Below are 26,060 nucleotides of genomic sequence, written 5' to 3'. Positions count from 1 at the left end.
GCATCTATTTTATGAAAAAACCTAAAGTTACCATATTCTCTATACTAAATTAAACTAAGACTCTATTTCCCACAAATGCCCAAAATATGATAAAATTTCATGTACTTTTTACTCAGACATCTGGATTGAGACTTCTAGATAAAACTAGTTCCAAAGATATGATTGTTTGAAGCCCTTCCTATATTGAGTTCCTCAACATATTAGATATGAAAAGGTAATAAGGAAAATACATTTGAAATTTGACAAATTGTCAACATTAGAAACAAAATTTTCAAGGTCTCTTTAGGTGTGTAAGTACTACATAAATCAAATATTTAGATAAGATTCTACCATTTAGAAATTCTCAGTCTAATATACAGCTTTTAACATTAAATTATAGTTGCCTAGAATTTGAAACGTGGAAAATTTTAATGATTACTAATGTGAACCTTGAGGATAAGTGACCAATAAAATTGTCCAAGCTGAAAAGTCTAAACAAGAATCCTGGCTTTCTGATTATCAGTCCAGTCTGCCACCTATTTGTTTAAGTATCCAGAATTTTTAACTGTCCGCTATTAAGGGAACTTGAATGACATAAGGAAAACTCCATCAGCTTTCTAACTAAGCAGCACGTGAACAGAATTCCAGCTTCTCCAGTTACTGTTTGAGTTTATGAAGTACAACTTTCCAGTCTAAACCTCAGTTTCCTTGCTGGCAAAATTTTTATCTGTGTAGATGTTCAGTACTTAGACAAAAGAACTGACCAATCAACAGAACCACAACAACTAGCCCTTACTGCTGCTGTAGTCCACTCTTCTCTATGGGAAATGGGATCAGCACAGGCCTGGTCTCTTGCTGATTCCATTCAAGTGCAGTCTTATAAGAAAGCAGGATACACACAGGTGGTTTATGTGTATACACTGGATATCATTAGTAACAACTTCTTTCTTTGTTAGGGTTTTAAAAGGCTCAAAGCCATTACTATAATTTAGCTCCTCAACCTATATATTTAGCCAAGGAGAAGAAAGAAACTGAAAACAGATGGGGGAGGGAAATGCACTTTCTGTTATCTTAGATTTCTGCCTAGTCAGTTTTCTTCCAAAGCCATAACAACCCCACAGAGAGGATTTTTGTTTGTTTGTTTTGCCTATTGAGTGTAATATTAGAGTTACTGCATTATCTTCTGTAGCAGCCAAAATTCCCCAAATTTTCCCCAAAATAAAAGGGGAGAAACTCTTTAGAAAAAAAAAAAAAAAACAAATGGAAGTATTTTAGTTAAATACAATTTTAAGTTTAAAAGGTCTTAATAGTTGTTTTGTTGTTACTGATGTTGGTGTTTAAGTGAAAATGTGCATGCCGTCCAATAATGAGAGTTCCTTCACATTTATGTATGTCTTTAAATCAGATTCAGAGTTTACAGAATTGCCATCTGTACTTACAACTGGGCCTACAGGTACATATTCTTTGAATGATACAATATTGATTTATTTGTATTTATTCACACATTTTCCATATCTCCACAGTCCGCACCAATCCCTTTATCTTATATCTGGATACTTCACTTTTTATATTGTTCGTAGCTTCTAAAAGCATTAAAGTTCACAGTCTCCAGGTTAGGTATTACTGTTTTTATTTTCCTTCCCTCTAGAGTAGAAAATACAAGGGTAGAAAAGGAGTAACAGAGAAGGCAATGGCACCCCACTCCAGTACTCTTGCCTGGAAAATCCCATGGGCGGAGGAGCCTGGTGGGCTGCAGTCCATGGGGTCGCAAAGAGTCGGACACGACTGAGCGACTTCACTTTCACTTTTCACTTTCATGCATTGGAGAAGGCAATGGCAACCCACTCCAGTGTTCTTGTCTGGAGAATCCCAGGGACAGGGGAGCCTGGTGGGCTGCCGTCTCTGGGGTCGCACAGAGTCGGACACGACTGAAGCAACTTAGCAGCAGCAGCAACAGCAGAAAAGGAGTAAACCTTGAAAGTAAGGAGGATGGAAGAAGTTAATGAAATTACTTGCAGATAACTAGACAATATCTAAAATGTGACAAGAGGATGGAAATCTATTGAAGTATAAAGCAGAATAAGAAAATAACTTCCTTAAAACCAAGATTTCAAAAGGCTAGAAGAGCATACCACCCCACCTGGACGATCCAATGAGTAGAAGAAGTCAGGACTGCCTCTGGCTGCATGTAACAGAAACCCCAGTTCAGTGCTTAACAAAACAGGTGTTTTCCTCCTCATAGAGTAAGAATTCTATGGTACTTCAAGGTTGATATGTTGCTAAGGGAAGTTGTAAGCATTGGCTCTTCTCTCTGTCAAATGTGTGGATTTTGTTCCTGTGATGGCAAGATAGATCTTGTATATACAAGCATCATGTCCCATTCCATATACAAAGGAGGGGGTGAGGCAAGAAGAAAAGATACATTATGGCTGTTGAGCAAAAACATTTTGGCAGGTTCTTTCAAAGCCTCATCCAGTAGTTTTTTGCTTGCATTTTATTGGTCTGAACTGCATTATACAGCCAAATCTAGCTAGAATGTAATCTCTGAAAATTAGTACTTTTAACTGAACATCTTGAACTGATTAAGGTACTGTTGCTAAAAATGAAGAGGCGAAAAAATGTGGAGTAATTTGGTAAAAGCTAACAATTAAACAGCACTTTCTACATGCCAAACACTTTACACATGGTAACTCATTTAATACAACTATTCTCGCTGCAGTAGATACCATTATATTTTCATTTTAAATATGAGTAAACTAAAACATGAAGACATTTAATAACAAGCAACTAGTACCTAGATAAAAAGTGGCAGAGCTCTGTACTCTGTCTCTAGACCCTATGACAGTATCATGTTGTATATGACACGTAAAGAGGCATAAGGCTTAGAACTGTCAGGTGCAGAGAGTGGAAGTGATGCTACTGGCTAAACTCAAAGTCTGACTATTAAACTACAATGCAGGATGATAATCCTATTCCCTACCCACCTAACCCACTCTTCAGTTCACGTGACTCAGAGTGAAAGATGAAATGCTTTTCTACAACTTACTTAAGACACTTTCAGTTTTGAGTAACAAAAAACCAATAGAAACTGTCTTAAACAATAAGAAATCTTATTAGCTCATATAACAGGGAATCTAAAAGCAAAGACGATGCCAAGCCTAGTATGATCAGGCTTCAGCTTTGTTTGAATGCTATTCTCCTCTGCGGATTGGCTTTGTTTTAGAGATAGCTTACCTCATTGTCATAAATGAATGACAGAAGCAAATGATGCAATATTCTTCCTTTTCTGTTTCCAAAAGGAAAGAAAGAAACAGGCTCCCAATAATTCTCTCTTAAGAGCGATAAAGGATTCCCCCAAAAGCCTCCAGCAACTCTCCCTTTTTCCAGAATTGGGTCCCTTGCCTGTTCCTAAAACAATCACTAACAAGGGAGATGAGATCATATTACAAGATTAGAATTAATTAAAGATCATTCCTAGGGTAGAAATGAAGCAAGTTTAATTGAATCACTAGGTCTGTGTAGAGGAGGAGGAGTTATCTCAATGAAACCAGGCTTCTGTTAGGGATGTCAGAGGAAAGCTTACTGCTGGGTTGAAATTCATAATGTTGAATAGTATGTAAGTGTAAAATTCCAGAAGAGCATGTTAATGGGAAAATAATATAAGCATCCACAAATAAGGAATAGATAACATACAAAGTTTTCTGACAAGTATCAGATTTTCAACCAAAAATACAGAATGCTAGAAGACAATAGAGTGATGCCTTCCCAAATATGTTGGGGGAGAAAACATGATTTTTAAACCTAAAATTATATTCCCAGCTAAACTATCAACTGAGGATGAGAGAAAAAGAAATACATCTTCATATACAGATTCAGGAGTTTTATTTCATATGTATACATTATGAGGAGGATATTTAAGGCTATACTTCAGAAAAGTGAGAGTGAAAAGAAAAGAAAATGTATGGGATAGAAATAACAGATATCCCTGAAAGTGAGATGCAGGTGCAATTGGAAATACAAGGATTGGTGCAAAGTCTGTGTAAGGATAAATGATACCTCTAAACTTCCTCCTATACCACACTGCCGGATGTCAACTTCACCATCCCTTACTGAAAGCTGAGACTTACTCATTAGAGAGTAAACCCAGAGAGATTTTGTATTCAGTGATATTAACCAAAGGTGCAGACACTATATTAGAAGGAAAGATTAAATGAAAGACTACACACTGAGCCATGAGATATTAAAGCTCTTCTCTGACTAAGGACTGAAGAATTTTTCTTCTGGGAGAAACTCAAGAAAAGTTTCTCAAGATGAGCTCTGTGTTGAACTCAAGATAAACATACTTAGAAGTATAGACAGGAACCTTTATCATCAAGATCCCTGCCCTATCATCACCCAAAGTCTACCCTTTGACAAGCACTACCCAAACTCCATTCTATCCATAGGCATAAACTTCCAATAAAGGTTTTAGTGTGTCAGGAATATTAGGAACAGAAAACCAAGAATAACCAAAGCTTTATGGAAAAATTCTAATATGAAAGAAAAAAAATAAACACTGAAGAAACAGAAAATTTTCAGGGAACTAAAGAAATCTTCAAAAAAGAAGATTTATAATTACTGGCAACAGAAAGAAAAAGAGAAGAAACAAAAATAGGATGTTGAAAAGACTCTTTAGATCTAAAAACAAAAAAGAAGTTTAAATATTAAAACATCATCATATAAATAAAAATTGCAGTGAAGATTCAAAAGAACAAACTAAAGAAATTTTCCAGAAAGTAAAAAAGTAGCCAGAGAAAGACGTGAAGGAAAACAGTAGTATCCATTCAAGGAGGCCCAAGATAACAATAAATCCAAAGACAGAGATAATACAAAGAAACTTATCAGAACCGATGGCAAACCACAGGTTTCTAGACTAAAATGGCTCAATAAGTGCCCAGCTCAGTACATGGAAAGACAGGGAAACATATTTTCACATTATTAAATTTCAGAAGATTGAGGGTAAAGAGAAGATCTCGAAAGCATCTAGGGGGTGACTGGGGGCGGGGGGGTGGGGAAAGCAGGCTACATTCAGTGGATAAGGAATCAGAATAGTATCAGACTTCTCAGAACAACACTGAAAATAGATGCCAATGAAGCACTGTATTCAAAAATTGAAGGAGATGAGTAATGTTAGTAGGAAGGTGGAATAAATTATCCTTTGTGGAATCCCTCCATCGACAACTATTTGGCAACCGTTACAGAAAAAGTGCTTTTGTGGAAGCTTTGGGATCCAACACCACCAAACTAAGATGCCCAGGAAAAGTCTTGACCACCTATGTATAGGGTAGTAAGCAAACAGACTTTGGTTCTGGCGGTGGATCCTGCAGTGGCCCAGGAACTGGCTCCGGGACTGCTTATTCACAGACCAGGAGACCTTGAGAACACAGACTAGACAATCATTCATGGATGAAAGAGCTTTTCTGGAAGTCCAGGAGTCCAGTAGAGAAGTCCCAGCCCATTGTTAGAACAAAATATCTGAGACTGGACAAACTGAAGAAGGTGAGAGGAACAGCTTGAGTTTGCCACATCATCCCCGCCTCCACTCCCACCAGATTGCACAGTTAAGTTCCAAGAGAGTGGTTTTCAGTCCATGATTTCTCCTAAGGAAGAAAATATGAACATGAGTAAGAGACTAGCTTTCTGAGCTCTGTGGTATGCTTCCAGAGGCCGATTTCTCTCTCACTCTTATCTGGAGGACTGAGTTACAAGCTGTAGGACTGAAAGATAGTAGACAGCTAGAAGAACAGCATCCAGGAATGCATTAGAGGAGCATGGATCCTACTAAACTGCATCATGGACTCCAACAAGAAACCCATTTCATAGTCACGGGGGTGCCTCACCCATGGATCCACCTACCTGACATACAGGCACCCACAGCACACTGTACACCTCAACTCCATGACTGACTCCCTGTACAGCTCTTGGTGGTAGCAAGAACAAGTTTCATCAGACAGTCAGTGAGCATGTGCAGAAAGCTGAACAGAATCCATGGGTGAGGAAGTGACCACGAACTTGAACATTTAACACATTTAATATTGCCTTTGAGTAAGCAAAAAGGAGAGTCAGTAATTGGCTTGCGGGCAACAGGATAGAGAGAAAGCACACAAGGTTAATAATTCTGCCACAAGAGGGAGCAAGAAGTGTGGAGCAAGAATATCTAAAGAATGTCCAAGAAAACCTCAGAAACCCTGCTGCTGCTGCTGCTAAGTCACTTCAGTCGTGTCCGACTCTGTGCGACCCCATAGACGGCAGCCCACCAAGCTCCGCCGTCCCTGGGATTCTCCAGGCAGGAACACTGGAGTGGGTTGGCATTTCCTTCTCCAATGCATGAAAGTGAAAGTGAAGTCGCTCAGTTGTGTCTGACTCTTAGCGACCCCATGGACTGCAGCCTACCAGGCTCCTCCACCCATGGGATTTTCCAGGCAAAAGTACTGGTGTGGGGTGCCTTTGCCCTCAGAAACCCTAGTAGGCCTAAAAGAAGGTAATTCTTTTCCAAAATCAGATAGTAAAGATTGGAGGATCTGACCACTACTTAAAATGTGAAGTCAACAATGTAAGACTTCAAGGAGTATGAAAAATCAAGGAACTATGACACCACAAACATATTATAATAGTCCAAACATACTATAATAACCCAAAAGACATAGACAGCTGCAAACTGCCTAATAAAGAATTAAAAATAACTGCTTTAAGAAAGCTCACTGAGCTATAAGAAAAAAGAGAAACACAATTCAATAAACCAGGTAAACAAATTATAAACAAAATAAGTTTAATAGAGGTAAAAATCATTCAAAAGAATCATAAAATAAAACTACTGAGGTAAAGAATGCAATGAATGAAACAAAAAACAGCAATAGAGAGTATCAGCAACAAAATGAATCAAGTAAAATAAAGAATCTAAGAAATAGAAGACAGAACCTTTGAAACTATCCATTTAGACAACAAAGAAAAAGTAATAATAAAAGTGAAGAAAGTTTATGTGATCTATAGTATACCATCAAATGAACCAATTTGCAAATTATTGGAGTTCCTAAAGGACAGGAAAAGAGAATAGAAAACTTATTTTAAAAAATAATTATGGAAAACTTTCTAAAATCTGGGGAAAGATTTGGCCATGCATGTTCTTGAAGATCACAGGTGCCCAAACAAATTCAACTCAAAATATCTTCTTCAAGACACATTATAATTATAATAAAAAATTTAAAATCAAAGATAAATAGAGAATATTTTAAGAATAAAGAGAAAAGAAGCTTATTACTTACAAAGGAAACTCCTTAAGGGTATCAGAGGATTTATCAGCAGAAAGCTTACAGTCCAGGATGCAGTGGGATGATTTATTCAGAGTATTGAAAGAAAAAAAAAAAAAACCTTCCAATCAAGAATACTTTATCTTGCAAAGCTGTCCTTAAGAAATGAAAGAGAGATAAAGCCATTCATAGATAGAAAAAGCTAAGGAAGTTCATCATCACTAGACTTGCCTTAATGAAATACTGAAAGAAGTTCTTCAAGCTAAAATAAAAGAACTCTAGTTATTAACATGGAAACATATGAAATATACAACACTGGTAAAGGCAAGTATATGGTCAGATTATAAAACTCTAATTCTGTAATTTTATGATGAGTTAATCATTTAACTATAGAATAAAGATTAAGAGTCAGGAATTTTAAAAATAACTTTAGCTACTCTAAATTTCTAACAAATACACAAAATAAAAAGAGGTAAATTGTGACATCAAAAAATCAATAAGGGAGCATAAAAAGGCAGAATTATCATAGGTGATAAAACTTGTTGCTATTAATTAAAACACCATTATATCTATAAAATGTTTTATGTAAATGTAATGTGACCACAAAACAAACATATCAATAACTTCAGATATGCAGATAACACCACTCTTATGGCAGAAAGTGAAGAGGAACTAAAAAGCCTCTTGAGGAGAGTGAAAGAGGAGAGTGAAAAAGTTGGCTTAAAGCTCAACATTCAGAAAACGAAGATCATGGCATCTCGTGCCATCACTTCATGGCAAATAGATGGGGAAACAGTGGAAACCACATCAGACTTTATTTTTTTGGGCTCCAAAATTACTGCAGATGGTGACTGCAGCCATGAAATTAAAAGACGCTTACTCCTTGGAAGGAAAGTTATGGCCAACTTAGATAGCATATTGAAAAGCAGAGACATTACTTTGCCAACAAAGATCGATCTAGTCAAGGCTATGGTTTTTCCAGTAGTCATGTATGGATGTGAGAGTTGGACTGTGAAGAAAGCTGAGCGCCGAAGAACTGATGCTTTGGAACTGTGGTGTTGGAGACGACTCTTGAGAGTCCCTTGGACTGCAAGGGGATCCAACTAGTCCATTCTGAAAGAGATCAGCCCTGGGTGTTCTTTGGAAGGAATGATGCTAAAGCTGAAACTCCAGTACTTTGGCCACCTCATGCGAAGAGTTGACTCATTGGAAAAGACTCTGATGCTGGGAGGATTGGGGGCAGGGGGAGAAGGGGACGACAGAGGATGAGATGGCTGGATGGCATCACTGACTCGATGGATGTGAGTTCAGCGAACTCCGGGAGTTGGTGATGGACAGGGAGGCCTGGCGTGCTGTGATTCCTGGTGTCGCAAAGAGTTGGACATGACAGTGACTGAACTGAACTGAACTGATTATATCTATAAAATGTTTTATGTAAATGTAATGGTGACCACAAAACAAACACCTACACTATATATACAAAAAGCAATGAGAAGGAAATCAAATCATACCATTATGGAAAATCATCAATTCACAAAGAAAAATAGAAAGAAAGGAAGAGGAAAACTACATAAAAGCCAGAAAACAATAAGATGTCATTAGTAACATCTCTGCATGTGTGCTCAGTTGCTCAGTCATGTTCGACTCTTTGGGACCCCATGGACTGTAACTTGCCAGACTCCTCTGTTCATGGAATTTTCCAGGCAAGAATTCTGGATTGGGCTGCCATTTCCTACTCCAGGGGATCGTTCTGACTCAGGGATAGAACCTGTGTCTCCTGCATCTCTTGCATTGCCAGGTGGATTCTTTACCACCTGCCACCCTACTTATCAGTAATTACTTTAAATGTAAATGGATTAAATTCTCTAATCAATAGGCACAGAGTACTTGAATGAATTTAAAAATCTATGTAAATTTAAAAAACTGTAATAAGAGACAAAGGGAGCTTATTATATAATGATAAAGAGGTCAATGCATCAGAGTCTATAAAAATCATAAATACATATGCACCTAATGCAAGAGGATCTAAACATATTAAACAGATACTAGCAGATCTGAAGGGAGAAATAGACAACAGAAAATAATAGTAGAATATCAAGGTACATCAATATTCACTTTCAAAAATGGATAGATGATCAGTTAGAAAATCAATAAGGAAATGCTGCACTTGAATTACATTTTATATGAAATGGACTTAACAGACATAGAATATTGCATCTAATATTTGCAGTATACACATTATTCTCAAGTGCTAATAAAATTCTCCAGAATAGATCATATGTTAAGTAAAAAAAAAAAGTCTTAGCAAATTTAAGAAGATTAAAATTATACCAAGTATCTCTTTGAGCACAGTGGAATGACACTAGAAATCAATAACAACAGAAAAACTAGAAAATTCACAACTATGGAAATTAACATTTCTAAACAACCCATGGATAAAGAAATCTAAAGTGAAATAAAAAATACTTTAAAACAAACAAAAGTGGAAAGTCAACCTGCCACAACTTCTAGGATGCAGCAAAAGCAGTACTAACAAGAAAGTTCACAGTGGTAAACTTCTACGTTACACCCCAGAAAAGATCTCAAATAAAAACTTAACTATACACAGGAATTAGAAAAGGAAAAATAAACTAAGCCCAATGTTAGCAACAGAAAGGAAATAATAAGGACTAAGAAAAAAGAAAGTACAGTGAAAGTGAAGTCGCTCAGTTGTGTCTGACTCTTTGGGCTGTAGCCTACCAGGATTCTCTGTCTATGGGATTTTTCAGGCAAGAATACTGGAGTGGGTTGCCATTTCCTTCTCCAGGAGACCTTCCCGACCCAGGGATTGAACCTGGATCTCCCACATTGTAGGCAGACGCTTTACTGTCTGAGCCACCAGGGAAGTCAATGCCACCCCACCGTCCCTGGGTGGACTCGAACCACCAACCTTTACAGTTAAGAGCTGAATGCACTAACCGATTGCACTATGGAGACAGCAGTAAGAAAATGATTCAGAAGACTTAGATTAACTGATTTTAAGACAGTACAGTGAAAGTGAAGTTGCTCAGTCATGTCTGACTTTTTGCAACCCCCATGGGCTATAGCCTACCAGCCTTCTCTGTCCATGCAAGAATATAGGAGTGGGTTGCCATTTCCTTCTCCAGGAGATCTTCCCAACCCAGGGACTGAAACCGGGTCTCCCACATTGTAGTCAGATGCTTTACCATCTGAGCCACCAGGGAAGTCCTAAGGAAAAAAAAAATGATAAGACTCAAATAAAATCAGAGATGAAAAAGGACACATTACAAATGATATCACAGAAAAGGAAAAGATCATAACCGACTATTTGTAAATAGTCATATGCCAATAAGTTGGTTAACCTAAAAGTAACAAATAAATCCCTAGACACATACAACCTACCAAGTCTGAATCATAAAGATATTGAAAATACGAACAGGCCAATTACTAGTCAGGAGATCACATAATCAAAAATCTCCAAACAAACAAACAAAAAAAGTCCAGGATGAGATGGTTTTACTGGTGAATTCTATTCAACATTTAAAGAAGAACTATTGCCAATCATTCCTTTAAGAATACTGAAATTATACCAAGTATCTCTTTATCACAATGGAATGAAACTAGAAATCAATAACAACAGAAAACTCAGAAAATTCGCAACTATGGAAATTAACATTTCTGTTAACATTAATTAAATTAACATTAATGCTTCAGAAAAATTAAAATGGAGGTGAGATTTTCCAAACTTGTTTTACAAGACCAGCATTATTCTGGCAAATAAGGCATATAAGGATACTACAAGAAAACTACAGGCTGATATTCCACATGAATATAGATGTAAAAATTCTCAACAGTGTATTAGCAAACCAAATTGAACAACACACTAACAGGATCATACACTGTGAACAAATGCAAATTATCCCTAGGATTCAAGGATGGTTCAACATACACAAAGTGATCCATCTGATTCACCACACTGATAGAATGCAATACTAAAATTATATCAACATCTCAATAGATACAGAAAAAAAATTTGACAAAATTCAGTATTCTTTTATTATAAACACTCCAGAAATTGAATATAGAAGGAACACACCTTAACATAATAAAGTCCATATATGACAAGCCCCCAAATAGCATCATACTCAATGGTGAAAGGTTAAAAGCTTTCCTCCAATATCAAGAACAAGATAAGGATGCCCACTGATAACACTCCTATTCAACATATTGAAAGTCCTAGCCAGAATAATTAGGAAAGAAAACAAAATAAAAGACATCCAAATCAGTAAGGAAGAGAAGTTAAATTGCCCTGTTTGCAGGTGATGTGATCTTATATTTAGAAAAATACCAAAGGGTCCACCAAAACTGTTAGACCTAATAAAGGAATTAAGTAAAGTTTTAGTACATAAAAGTAATATACAAAGGTCAGTTGTGTTTCTAAACACTAACAATAAACCATCTGAAAAAGCCCCCAAAAGAACAATGCCATTTAAAATAGCATCTAAAAAATACTTAGGAAAAATTTAACCAAGGAAATGAAATATCTGCACTCTGATGTTTATAAGACATTGATGCAAGAAACTAAAGACAAAAATATACAGAAAGCTATCCCATTGTTATGAATTGGAGGAACTGTTATTTTAAAAATATCTTTACTACTCAAAGCCATCTATAGATTCAGTGCAACTCATATCAAAATTCCAATGACATTTTTCACTAAAAAAGAAAAATAATTCTAAAATTCATATGGAGCTACAAAAGACCCCAGACACCCAAAGCATTTCTGAGAAAAAAAACAAGGGTGAAAGATCACACTTACTGATTTTAAACTATATTTCAAAGCTATCATAATCAAAACAATATGGTACTGACATAAAAAGACATATAAACCAATAGAACAGAATCTAGAGCTCAGAAATTAATTCTCATATTTAGCTTCAACTAATATTTGACAAGAGATTCTCAATGGAGAAAAGATCAGATCAGATCAGATCAGTCACTCATTCGTGTCCGACTCTTTGCGACCCCATGAATCGCAGCACGCCAGGCCTCCCTGTCCATCACCAACTCCCGGAGTTCACTCAGACTCACGTCCATCGAGTCAGCAATGCCATCCAGCCATCTCATCCTCTGTCGTCCCCTTCTCCTCCTGCCCCCAATCCCTCCCAGCATCAGAGTCTTTTCCAATGAGTCAACTCTTCGCATGAGGTGGCCAAAGTACTGGAGTTTCAGCTTTAGCATCATTCCTTCCAAAGAACACCCAGGGCTGATCTCCTTCAGAATGGACTGGTTGGATCTCCTTGCAGTCCAAGGGATTCTCAAGAGTCTTCTCCAACATCACAGTTCAAAAGCATCAATTCTTCGGCCCTCAGCCTTCTTCACAGTCCAACTCTCACATCCAAACATGACCATAGGAAAAACCATAGCCTTGACTAGACGAACCTTTGTTGGCAAAGTAATGTCTCTGCTTTTGAATATGCTATCTAGGTTGGTCATAACTTTCCTGTATTTTTAAGTCTATAATTTATTTCAAATTAATTTTTTTAGTGGTGTAGAAAGGGGGCCAGACTATAGTCTCTTCCATAAATGGTACTGAGAAGTGTACAATCACATGCAAAAGAATGAAACTGGCCCCCTTTCTACACCACTAAAAAAATTAATTTGAAATAAATTATAGACAAATATACAATCTGAAAGATTGAAACTATTAGGAGAAAACAGGGGAAAAGGTCCTGGATGTTGGTCTTGGCCACAATCACTTGGATTTGTCACCAAATGCACAAGTAATAAAAGTAAAAATAAACTGAACTACATCAAACTAAAAAGCTTTTGCACAGCAAAAGAAATGATCAATAAAATGAAAAGGCAACCTACAGAACAGAAGAAATTATTTGCAAAACATCAATCTGATAAGGGGTTAATAATGAAAAATATAAGGAACTCTTACAACTCAGTGGCATAAAAAAACCATCCAATAAAAAATGGACAGAGGACCTGCGCAGACATTTTTTCAAAGACGTGGGGAAAAGCACTTGTAAAGATTCTTAACATAACTAATCATCAAGGAAATGAAAATCAAAACCACAATGAGATAGCACTTCACTGTTAGAATGGCTGTATAAAAAAAGACGAGACTAAAAAATGTTGGTAAAGATGTAGAGAAAAGGGAATCTTTGTATACTACAGATGAAAATGTAAATTGGCAATGTAAAATGTAAATATGGAAAATAGTATGGAGGTTCCTCAAAAAATTAAAAATAAAACTACCATGTAACACAGCAATCCCACTTCTGGGTATATATTCAAAGGAAAAAAAATAAGAATCTTAAATATACACATTCCATGCACATTCCATGTTCATTGCCACACTATTCCCAGTAGCCAAGACATAAAAACAATATAAGCGTCTGTCTACTGGTGAATTAATGAGTTAAGAATATTCAGTTATGAATATTACTCAACCTGAGAAAAAAAGAAATCCTTCCAGTTGAGACAACATGTATGAAACTTGAGAGCATTATGTTAAGTGAAATAAGTCAGACAGCAAAATGCAAACACTGTATGATATTATTTATATGCAGAATTTTAAAATGCTGAGTTCAGAGTAGAATGGTGTTTGCCATAGGGTAGGGAGTGGAGGTGGAAAATCCCATGTACGGAGGAGCCTGGTAGGCTGCAGTCCATGAGGTCGCTAAGAGTAGGACACGAATGAGCGACTTCACTTTCACTTTTCACTTTCATGCATTGGAGAAAGAAATGGCAACCCACTCCAGTATTCTTGCCTGGAGAATCCCAGGGACAGGGGAGCCCGGTGGGCTGCCGTCTATGGGGTCACACGGAGTCGGACACGACTGAAGCGACTTAGCAGCAACAGCAGCATCAGGGAGTGGAGGAAATGAGGAGATGTTGATTCCAGGGTACAAATTTCCAATCATACAGTAAGTCAGTCCTGAAAATTTAATGTACAGCATGGTAACTGTAGTTAACAATATTCTATATCATATTTGTGGAGAAGGAAATGGCAACCTACCCCGTATTCTTGCCTAGAAAATCCCGTGGACAGAGGAGCTTCGTGGGCTGCTGTCCATGGGGTTGCACAGAGTCGGACACGACTAAAGCGACTTAGCAGCAGCAGTAGCAGCATGCCATATTTGAAAGTTGCTAAAAGTAAATCTTGAGATGATGGTGGTGTTAACTAACTCCATTGTGATAATCATTTAACAATCTGTTCTATTGAAAGTTGCTGAGTCTTGTATGACTCTTTGCAACCCCACAGACTGTAGCTTGCCAGGCTCTTCTGTCCATGGAATTCTCTAGGCAAGAATACTGGAATGGGTAGCCATTCCCTTCTCCAGGGGATCTTCCTGACCCAGGGATCAAAACAGGGTCCCCTGCATTACAGGTGGATTCTTTAGTAGGTTAGCTACCAGGGAAGCCCCTGGTATATATTTAATGATATATGTTACATATTTATATATTCATTTTATATATATATATATATATATTCAGTTATACAGCAAAGGTAATGGCACCCCACTCCAGTACTTTTGCCTAGAAAATCCCATGGACAGAGGAGCCTGGTAGGCTGCAGTCCATGGGGTCGCTAGAGTCTGACACGACTGAGCGACTTCACTTTCACTTTTTACTTTCATGCATTGGAGAAGGAAATGGCAACCCACTCCAGTATTCTTCTGGAGAATCCCAGGTATGGGGAAGCCTGGTGGGCTGCTGTCTATGGGGTTGCACAGAGTCAGACATGACTGAAGCGACTTAGCAGCAGCAGCAGCAGCAGCATTAGGTTATATACTATATATGTTATATATTTAATAATATATGTGTATCAGATCATATTATATTTCTAAAATTATATAAAGTGATATATAAATTATATTTCAATAAAACTGGAAAAATAAAAGAAAAAAATCATGGAAAATAATTTGCACCCTAGAATTCTACAATCTCTCAATATATATGTCATGTATGCTAGGTTGCTTCAGTCGTACCTGACTCTGGAATGTCGCCCACCAGGCTCCTCTGTCCATAGAATTCTCCAGGGAAGAATACTGGAAACAGTAGCGATTACCTTCTCCAGGGGATCATCCTGATCCAGGAATCAAATTTGAGTCTCTTAAGTCTCCTGCAATAGCAGGGGAGTTCTTTACCACTAGGAACTACCTGGGAAGCCTGTATATGTCATGTATGAGAGTAGAATTAAAAAAATATATATTTAGTCTTGCAAAAATCTTAAAAAGCATAACTTGCATATAAATTGTCTCAGGAAGCTACATGAAATTTATTCAAAATCAACAAAAAGAACAAGAAGGAAAATGAAAGCAAGGAAGGGAGGGGGGAGGGAGACAGGGAAAGAAAGAAAGAGAAAAAAGGGGGGCAATAAACCATGAAAGAGGACTACACAGTATTCAGGAAATCTAGAATATAATACATGACAAAATTAAGAGAATTCTCAGGGGATGATGAAAAGGAAGTTTTAGTCACAGAAAGCAATGTCTAGACTTGAGCAAATAGGAAAAGGAGTACATCAAGGCTGTATATTGTCACCCTGCTTATTTAACTTCTATGCAGAGTACATCATGAGAAATGCTGGGCTGGAAGAAGCACAAGCTGGAATCCAGATTGCCGGGAAAAATATCAATAACCTCAGATATGCAAATGACATCATCCTTATGGCAGAAAGTGAAGAGGAACTAAAAAGCCTCTTGATGAAAGTGAAGGAGGAGAGTGAAAAAGTTGGCTTAAAGCTCAACATTCAGAAAACGAAGATCATGGCATCTGGTCCCATCACTTCATGGGAAATAGATGGGGAAACAGTGGAAACAGTGTCAGACTTTATTTTCTTGGGCTCCAAAATCACTGCAGATGGTGATTGCAGCCATGAAATGAAAAGACACTTACTCCTTGGAAGAAAAGTTATGACCAACCTAGATAGCATATTGAAAAGCAGAGACATTACTTTGCCAACAAAGGTCCGTTTAGTCAAGGCTATGGTTTTTCCTGTGGTCATGTATGGATGTGAGAGTTGGACTGTGAAGAAGGCTGAGCGCCCAAGAATTGATGCTTTTGAACTGTGGTGTTGGAGAAGACTCTTGAGAATCCCTTGGACTGCAAGGAGATCCAACCAGTCCATTCTGAAGGAGATCAGCCCTGGGTGTTCTTTGGAAGGAATGATGCTAAAGCTGAAACTCCAGTACTTTGGCCACCTCATGCGAAGAGTTGACTCATTGGAAAAGACTCTGATGCTGGGAGGGATTGGGGGCAGGAGGAGAAGGGGACGACAGAGGATGAGATGGCTGGATGGCATTGCTGACTCGATGGACGTGAGTCTGAGTGAACTCCGGGAGTTGGTGATGGACAGGGAGGCCTGGCGTGCTGCGATTCATGGGGTCGCAAAGAGTCAGACATGACTGAGCGACTGAACTGAAATGAACTGAGCAAAAGGATGAAAGATCGTAAGGAGGACACCTGTATGGGGTGGGGGGGAGGGTCAGGAAATGACCTGCTAATTAATGTCTTTGAATGTACTGATGTAATAACATACTGGACAGTATTACATTGGCTAATAATTTGGGGATAAAGTAGTGATAGGTCATGGAAAACTGAGAAAATGACAAAGAAAATAATTACTAACTTCAGGAAAAACAAAGAGGTCAAAATAAAATGTAATCATCATAGCCTATATAGACTGCTACTAAAATATAAACTTTTGAATTACCAAAAATTTGGAATAATGTGTGTATTATGGGTATATACAGCCATTATAGCTTCATATCTTTATAGTAGATGGTGATATAGTCAATAATATCTAAACTAATAATTGTTTCAAAGTAGTAAAGCATGTTATTTAGAAATATGAGATGAGCATCAAGAGAATTAGCTAAGAAGATTTGACAGTGATTATACCTTTGAGAGCAAGAATTGTCACTGGGCTGTTAAACAGGACAAGCAACTGCTAATTTTTATTATAAGCCTTGAAAATCTATTTGACCCTTAAAGCTATGTACATCTATTTGTTTAATCAAAATAAAAATAGTTTTTAAAGGAGTATACTAGTCATATAGTTTAATTTTTATTATAAGATACATTTTAAAAGTGATATAATTATCCTTTTCAGCTTCTCTTAGATGATTTCATTATCAGTATGCCCTAGCATGGTTATTCATAGTACTACATCTTCAGTTCACCCTAAATCCACTCCTAATGCATTATTTTAATACACTTTGACAAGTAGATAAAAGCAAAGATAAGTGATTTGATTAAGTCTATACACACAGCAAATGTTCTCAAGAAGCTGTTGAATTTCTTCTTTTGCATTTAGGAATTTATGGCAAAAGTTATAGGTTGGAAAATAAAATCCACCACAGAAATATAAACATAATTCATGCAAATTATAGCAACATTCATAAAATTTATGTGCAAGGTAATCTGTTAGATGGTTATTCAAATGTGGCAAAGTAAAGTCGAAAATAAAATCAGACATCTGGGGAAAAAATAGATGTAATCAGGAAGCTTATAGATGGGCATGTCAATCAGGTATCATGCCCTCGAGGAACTCTGAATTTGAAAACGCTACCTTTTCTCCAAGATTTACCCTTAGTTGAAGTGAATGCCCCAAATCAGTAGTTGATAACATCCTTATTTATCTGTGTGAAAAGTGTAGATTTCCCACTTAACATTTCTAAGAATGTTCTTTGTCATTTCAAAGTTGCTTTGGGAAGAATATCATTGAAAGTGTTTTGTGCCAATGTGACTGGGCAAATTGCCCAGAGATTTGGTTAAAAAAAAAAAAAATCTGGATGTGTCTGTGAGTGTGTTTTCAATGAGATTAACATTTGAGTTGGCAGACTGAGTAAAGCAGATTGCCCTCCTCAACATTGGTGGGCCCTGTCCAATCCATTGATGAACTGATTATGACAAAAAGGCAGAGCAAGTGAGAATTCCCTTTTTGCCTGATGGTTTCGCAGCTGGAACATGGGTCTCCTCCTGCCCTCAGACTAGTACTCTGACTGGAACTTTTACCATCAGCTCGCCTGGTTCTCAGATATTCAAATTCAGACTCTCCCTGGTCAACTGAAGATTCAGGAACTTCTCAGCTTCTACTACTGTGAGTCAATTTCCTATCTGTGTATATATTGTTGGTTCTGTTTCTCTGAAGAACTCAGACTAATACAATACTTTCATATACAATACAATACTTTCTGTAGGCAAATAGAAAATTCAGTTAATTTGTTATTTCTAAATACAGTGGTCCCCCCTTATCTGTGGGGGATATAGTCCAAGACCCCAGTGAAGGGCTGAAACTTCTGATACCATAGAGCTCTATATATACTGTTCTTTCATATACATGTGTATGTTAGTCACTCAATGGTGTCCAGCTCTTTGTGATCACATGAACTGTAACATGCCAGGCTCCTCTATCCATGAAATTCTCCAGGCAAGAAAACTGGAGTACACAGCCATTCCCTCCTCCAGGGGATCTTCCCAAACCAAGGATGGAACCCAGGTCTCCTGTGTTGCAGGCGGATTCTTTACCAGCTGAGCCACCAAGGAAGCACTTTCCTATACATACATATCTATAATAAAATTTATTTATAAATTAGGCACAGCAAGAGATTAACAACAATAAAATGAAACAGAATGATTATAATATACAGTAATAAAAGCTATGTGAATGTGGTCTCTCTCTCTCAAAATATCTTAGTATACAAATACAATGCCTTTTTTGTCATAACTAAGCACTGACCCTGCACTCTGGTCATAACATTTGCAGTTTGAGGTGCAGCAGAAAAACTAACATGAATTTCTTTTTCTTTCTTCACAATTCAGGGATAGAGGATTCCTTCTTATTGGAGATCTTAGCAATCTTAGCATACAATTTTTTTCTTTATTAAACTGAGAACTTTTCACCATTTCACCTAAAGGAAGTACCTTACAGCTTCTCTTTGGCACATCTGAATCTGAGCATCACTATTCTTGCCCTTTGGAGCCCGTACTAACAAAAATAAGGGTGACTTGAACACAAGCACTATGATACTGCGGCATTCGATTTGATAACTAAGATTACTAAGTGACTAACTGGTGGGATTCTCTGAACAAAGGATGATTCATGTGGTGGGGGTGGCGGGGGAGGAATGAAATGGGTTGGTATGAGAGTTCACCATGCTACTCAGAATGGTACCCGATTTAAAACTTATGAATTTCCTTTTTTCTGAAATTTTCCATTTAATATTTTGGGATCATGGCTGGCCGCTAGTAACAAACCACAGAGTAAAACTGTGGATAAAGAGGGCTATTGAATAGTTAAGGGAACTAAAGTCATGGATTACTAATTTTGTCTTTTGGCTTGAATGTAGCAGGAATCAGCTAATGCAAATTTAGGCCAAAAATAACTTTAAAAAAGAATGATGGGGAGGAATTTATTTTAAGGCACATAAGTATCTCAGTGATGTCAAGGGCAGAAGCCTATGAAGAGACTGGAACAGGACATGGGATACCATTGCATATTCCCAGTTCTCTTACCGTTTCTTTCTTTTTCTCTCTATTGGCAAACTATTGCTGTTACTCTGTTCACATGGTGGTAACCATACCATAATTTCATTCATTATGAAATTCATCTTTCATTTCATTTTCCATTCATTTAAAAGACTAGCCCTTGCAAAGCTGAAACTCTTGATACTAACTCTAGATCCCTGAGGGAGAAATTTGATTGGTCCTATTTGAGGCAGGTACTCCCTTTGGTCCAGGCATCTGTAAGCAGGAGCACGGAGTCATGTTGCACAAACACGGCTGCCACTCTTCGCCCCTGTGCCTATGTGGATGCAGACTGGGGACTGTAAGTGTGCCCAGGTATTACTTTTTCTTTCAGTAATTATGTTAAGACCTTCTATGTGTCCAGCATGGGGATGCAGTTCTGAAGACAAATGTATTTCTTGCCCTCACAAACTATCTAGCTAGGTGTATTAGGATAGGGAGGGGGCTGGTGAGGACTTAATTTATATGTAATTAAACTGCCAATATAATACAATGCAACAAGTGATAGTCAAAAACGGTTATGGAACTAACTGAGAAGAGGTATCTCACTCAGACTTGGGAGGTCAGGGATGTCTTCCTGTGAAAAATGGTATCTATATTAAAACTGCAAAGGTGTAGAGAGATTAGCCTAATTAAATAGATAAAGATACAAGAAACAGTGTCAGACTTTATTTTTTGGGGCTCCAAAATCACTGCAGATGGTGACTGCAGCCATGAAATTAAAAGACGCTTACTCCTTGGAAGGAAAGTTATGACCAACCTAGATAGCATATTCAAAAGCAGAGACATCACTTTGCCAACAAAGGTCCGTGTAGTCAAGGCTATGGTTTTTCCAGTGGTCATGTTTGGATGTGAGAGTTGGACTGTGAAGAAGGCTGAGGGCCGAAGAATTGATGCTTTTGAACTGTGGTGTTGGAGAAGACTCTTGAGAGTCCCTTGGACTGCAAGAGGATCCAACCAGTCCATTCTAAAGATCAGCCCTGGGTATTCTTTGGAAGGAATGATGCTAAAGCTGAAACTCCAGTACTTTGGCCACCTCATGCGAAGAGTTGACTCGTTGGAAAAGACTCTGATGCTGGGAGGGATTGGGGGAAGGAGGAAAAGGGGATGACAGAGGATGAGATGGCTGGATGGCATTGCTGACTCGATGGACGTGAGTCTGAGTGAACTCCGGGAGTTGGTGATGGACAGGGAGGCCTGGCGTGCTGCAATCATGGGGTTGCAAAGAGTCGGACATGAGTGACTGAACTGACTGACTGACAATATAATGGAAATGACCAAGACTCTAATGTCTAGGTAGATACATAGGTAGTACTGATAGAACCAAAAATAAAATAATAATAACAATATTGGAATGTTGATGGGTGTCTTGGTTTGGATTTCTCACAAATCAGATCCTGAGACAAGATAAGACAGAATTAGTTCTCTAAAACATATTCTTCCACCAAGGATGGCCTAAAGCAATATTAAATTTGCATTCTTCCAGGGCCCATAGGGATTTCCCCATAATGTAATGGGTTGCCATTTCCTTCTTCAGGAACCTTCCTGACACAGGGATTGAAGCCTCATCTCCTGCTTGGCAGGCAGCTTCTTTATCTCTGAGACATGGAGCCTGGCGGGCTACAGTTCATGGGGTCACAAACAAGTTGGACATGACTTAGCAACTAAAGAACAACAACAGCATTCTTCCAGGATAGTAATACCAGCAGAATAACAGCACCCTTTCCTCAGTGGTTTTAGGATAAAGTTCCAGGCAGGGCTGACTCCTATAGAAACAATTTGAATCATTGAGCCAATCACTACAGATAAGCAAATGAAATATTCTGACTGGTCAGGGATTGGGGGACTGGGGAAGGTCACACTTGCATCACATGACCAAAGAGAAGGTGTGGAGGAGTGCTTCTTCAAAAGACGTCACAGCACTATTACCAGAAGAAGAAGGAATGGATACTAGGGAGGCGAAGTCAACAGATGTTTACTAAAATTGAGGCGTTACTATTTCAATATTTATTTTGTAATTGGAGTTGTGCTATGCAGACTTAGCAACAAATACATTTTTTTTGTAATAGAGTTCATCCTATGATTTTCCTCTATCAGAATAGTAATTTGGACATAAAGGATGATTGCAAAGAATAAAAACTTAAATCATTCATATTTTTGTTTTCAGTGCATCATAAAATTTTACACATGAAGAGAATAGCCATTCTTAACCCATATGGGTTCAGAGATCTTTTTCACAGATTTTTTTGAAAATTCAATGAATTCATTAATTAAATAGACCTGCCCTTTAGTAAATTTTTATACATATATACTTCTATCAAGCGAATTGACCATCTACACGAAGACCAAGTTAAACCTCGGATCTAGATTGACTGAACGTTTTCAAAGCTCTTGGCTCCTTTGCGAGTAAACAGACAGTCCTTTTCATAGTTATAACATAGGAATGCCATTTAGATGAATTTGTTGATTTTTATTTTTAAACTGCTGAAATTATAAAGATACACAAACACTAAACACTATTTTCATACTGCATTCTTGTTCAATTCAGTGTCACAATCTTAAATCAAGGCAGATAAACTGTATTCAATTTCTGGTAAGGATACAAGGGCAAAAAATTAAGTCTTTCTGAAGCTTTTGAATATTGTTTATTCCCATAATAAAAGAGGCAGCTTGCTGCCAAATAAGATGTGGCCTGGGAGGTTGCTTTATCAATTTGTTGATCCCTCAGAGGAAAAAAACACATTTTAAAAACAAATGCAAGAGTGAGACAGACATGAATGCAATCCATTTATCCGGACAGCACCTTTCGGTACTGTGCCAAATAAATAATTTTTGTATAGAAATTTACTTCTTCTACATTGCCTTCCTTAAATAATATGATGTTCAAGAATAAAGTATATCTATATCTACAGGAAATACTGTAGGGTTTCCCTACCTTTCTATAAATAATATTCTAAAAAACCACAAATTTGTGAAAAGTTGTAAATTTGGCAGATAAAATACAGGATGCCCAGTTAAATATGACTTTCAGATAAGCAATGATTATTTTTTAGGATAAGTATGTACCAAACATTGCATGGAACATACTTACCCTAAAAAAATCTATTGTTGCTTATTTGAAGTTAAAATTTAACTGGGCATCCTGTATTTTAATTTGCTAAATCTGGAAAGTCTATAAACTTACAAATAACATTCTTTTATTCACTTGTGAATAAACATTTGGTTTGCATATTAAAGTAGTTTTGGTATTGGCAATGCACATTATTGTCAGATGTATATTTTCTAGCTAAAATGATGATTTAAAGAAATAAAATTATGTACTCGTTGAAGGTGTAATAGATACTTGAAGCCTTTTTTTTTTCTATAAACACTTTCCACTCCAACCCTTTTTGCTCCTGAAAAAATTTTATGAAGAAAGCTAGACTGAAGTAGATGTTTCTTTATTTCAGATGGGTTTCAGATCAATTCTTTTAACATTTGAGGAAATGTTATTAAAAGTTGCATATTTTCTGCTTTTAAAGTAACTTACCTATGTGATTTAAAATAATTTGTCTTTGAAAAAAGAAACTTTTCAAAATGAACCGTTATGCAGAGATGAAATCAGCGAGTCTAGAAAATGAATAATTCATTTTTAAGTAAATGAGAAATTATTTTGTGCTGTTACTTATACATTTTCACATTTATAGTTAAATAGTAATTTGCAATACACAGGGTATTAGTTGTGAATTGTGGTTTTCAATATCGCAGACACATTTGTTGCTGTGGTTTTGCAATATCATTCTCTGATGCTTTTCTCAATTGTGGTTTTCATAATCATTGTTTGATAGTCATGTAGCTGTGGTTTGGAGCTGCTATATCCATTTGGACAGAGATAATTGCTTATAGGTTTTGCTGTCATTTTATTTTATAACCTTAGTGAATTAAATGAGAAAAAGAAAAATTAAACTTTAAATATCATTAACATTCTCATTAAAATGATGAGGAAACACAAAATGTAATAGTATTCCTTAGTTTAATTCATTCATGTTGACTATACTAATATATCTATTTATAAATTTAGATGAGCTATCTTTATTTCTAATACTGTAATCAGGTTATCTTATCAATCTTGCCTTGAATTCTCTGACTTTTGCTCCTTTCACCTTTTAAAGTGAGTACTTAGTTGAGATTTATTTGTTTCTCTTTTGCTTTGCATATTTAACCATTTCAAATGCCAAAGGAAACACTAACTGTTATGGTATCTTATTCCAATGGGCATTCCTTTTGGGCGATATAAAAAAAAAATTCAGCCAGTTTTGTAAAAATAGCTTTAGAAGCCCTAATATATAATAATTCAGTTCTATGTATACCAATTTAATTGTAATGAATTGGAAATTAAGGAGGCAAAAATAGTAGTTCTATCTGCTTATTCATTCCACAACACAAACACAAATAACCCTGCTTTTCATGGTACTTATGGCTTTAATTTGTTGGTTCTTCAAGGGAGGGACTTTGTCACTTAGTGCATTTCCACTGCCAAGAACCATGTATTCTTACAACCTCTATGGTAATAGTACTAATGGTAATGTAATAAAATTCACAATTGGTCTTCAGCTCTGTATTAAGATTCTCTCAGCCATACCTTCCACAGGGCAACTCTTTACACCTCCCAGAAGATGTCCTGATGGGGTTATAAATGACACTGATTACAGCGCCTCCTGCACACTGAGCAGCCTGCATTATGCTCAATCAGCCCAGGCTCTCTGCTGACCTCCAACCCTTTTAGCTTGTGGAGTTTGGCGGGGCTCACCGGGATGTTAGTCAACCAAACAAAGGGGGCACAATTTCAGATCAGAATGGATGATCTCACAACCTGGGGGGGAAAAGTCGGCAGTATCTGGTGGATACCTGTTAACTGCAGTGGAGTTTATTAGTAAATACTGATTACACAAAGCAGCCAGTTCCACTGTCTCTTAGATAGAGGCTCCTTCAAGTCAACCTGGGAGAATATATTTAAAACTCAGTGTACATGAAACTATGAGAAACTAAAGCTAGCCTCATGCAGCTTAACTTGGCCAAAATAATAACTATGCAAATCACTTCAAAATGTGTTCTTTTGGCTTGCAGTTTCCGACATACTACACACACAATAATTGAATAATAATGAAACAAAACTTTAAAAGCTAAAGAACCATGAAATAGTTATTGGGTCTTACCTGCTTGGGAAATTATGGCAAGATCAAATCTTTTATTAGTCGCTGGCTGCTTCCCTGTGGCAGAAGAACTAAAAGAATGAAATATTATGGGGCTAGGGTGGGACTTCAGAACTTCCACAGACTTCCACGAAAAGTTAGTATGCTGATTAGAGACGGTTCATTTCCCAGAAGGGTTAATCACCTAGTTAATGGTCCTCCTTTCTGATTTGAGAAAAATATCTGCCTGTCTTCAAATTCGGAATTTTTACAACCTTAAAATGAAAACTCGAGGTGAGAAAGAGCACTTTCAGGACGCTGTTCAGCATCTCATCCTTGCGGGCCAAGTTGGGGGGTGGGGGTGGGGATGGTCCGTGTCCGCAGCGGTCTCCGGGGAACCTTGAGAGCCATGAACCGGTCTCGGGAGAGCCTGGGCAGATGAGAGGGACTGAACCGGCCCCAAGACACACAGTTGGCATTTGTGATCAGCTGGCTCTCCAAGAGGATTCTGCCAGTGGCCTAAACCTTCCTGCCAAAAGGGATGGAAGGGCGGGGTGGGGGCTAGGGGAGGGGCGGCATTAACTGGAAGCACAAAGTTTATGGAGAGACTGAGATTTCTTTGTGCCCCGCTGGACAGACGAGGCGTGAGAGAGGAGAGTTGAGGGGTGGATGGGGGTGGGGGGCTCCATATGAGAGGGGGCTGTTGAAAGAAGTTGCCAGGAAGAGGAGGCGGGGGTGGTCTGGGCAAAAGCCCCGAGCTGCCGCGGTGACAACTGCAGAAGGTGGCCCCTCTCCAAGCCCTCCCCACGCCGCTTTCTATCCACCCCCCCAGCCCCCCGCCGCGCTCCCTTTGCACCCCACGCGACCAGGCCAGGGCCCTAGTTTGCATCCGGACTGGCTTTGGATGCAGCCAATCCTCCGTCCGCTGATGGAATAGCCCCCCCTCCCCACAGCCCCGGCGCGCCCCTCCTTCCCTCCCGCGCCTCGCCACCTCCCGCGGCAGAGCGAGAGCTGCGCGGCCCGGAACGGCGGCGTCTGTGCCCCGCGAGCCGCCGAGAGCCGGGAGAGCGAGCGCGCC

General features: G+C 38.0%; 1 long non-coding RNA gene across 2 annotated transcripts; it reads right to left on the bottom strand.

The window, feature by feature from the left end:
- Window positions 1-1,592: 1,592 nt before the first annotated feature.
- Window positions 1,593-25,344, bottom strand: LOC133260637 (uncharacterized). 2 transcript variants are annotated; one of them, XR_009740904.1, is made up of 4 exons: window positions 25,007-25,344; window positions 23,341-23,420; window positions 10,357-10,493; window positions 1,593-1,952 (listed from the first exon to the last, which is right to left on the bottom strand). It is a non-coding gene; the product is annotated as an uncharacterized LOC133260637 (long non-coding RNA). The 2 variants fall into 2 exon arrangements; XR_009740905.1 differs by lacking the exon at window positions 10,357-10,493.
- Window positions 25,345-26,060: the final 716 nt, after the last annotated feature.

This window comes from Bos javanicus, chromosome 14, assembly GCF_032452875.1.
Source record: "Bos javanicus breed banteng chromosome 14, ARS-OSU_banteng_1.0, whole genome shotgun sequence".
In the NCBI taxonomy this organism is placed as follows: domain Eukaryota; kingdom Metazoa; phylum Chordata; class Mammalia; order Artiodactyla; family Bovidae; genus Bos; species Bos javanicus.
The sequence above is the reverse complement of the archived record's forward strand: the minus strand, read 5'-3'. Positions and strand labels throughout refer to the sequence as shown.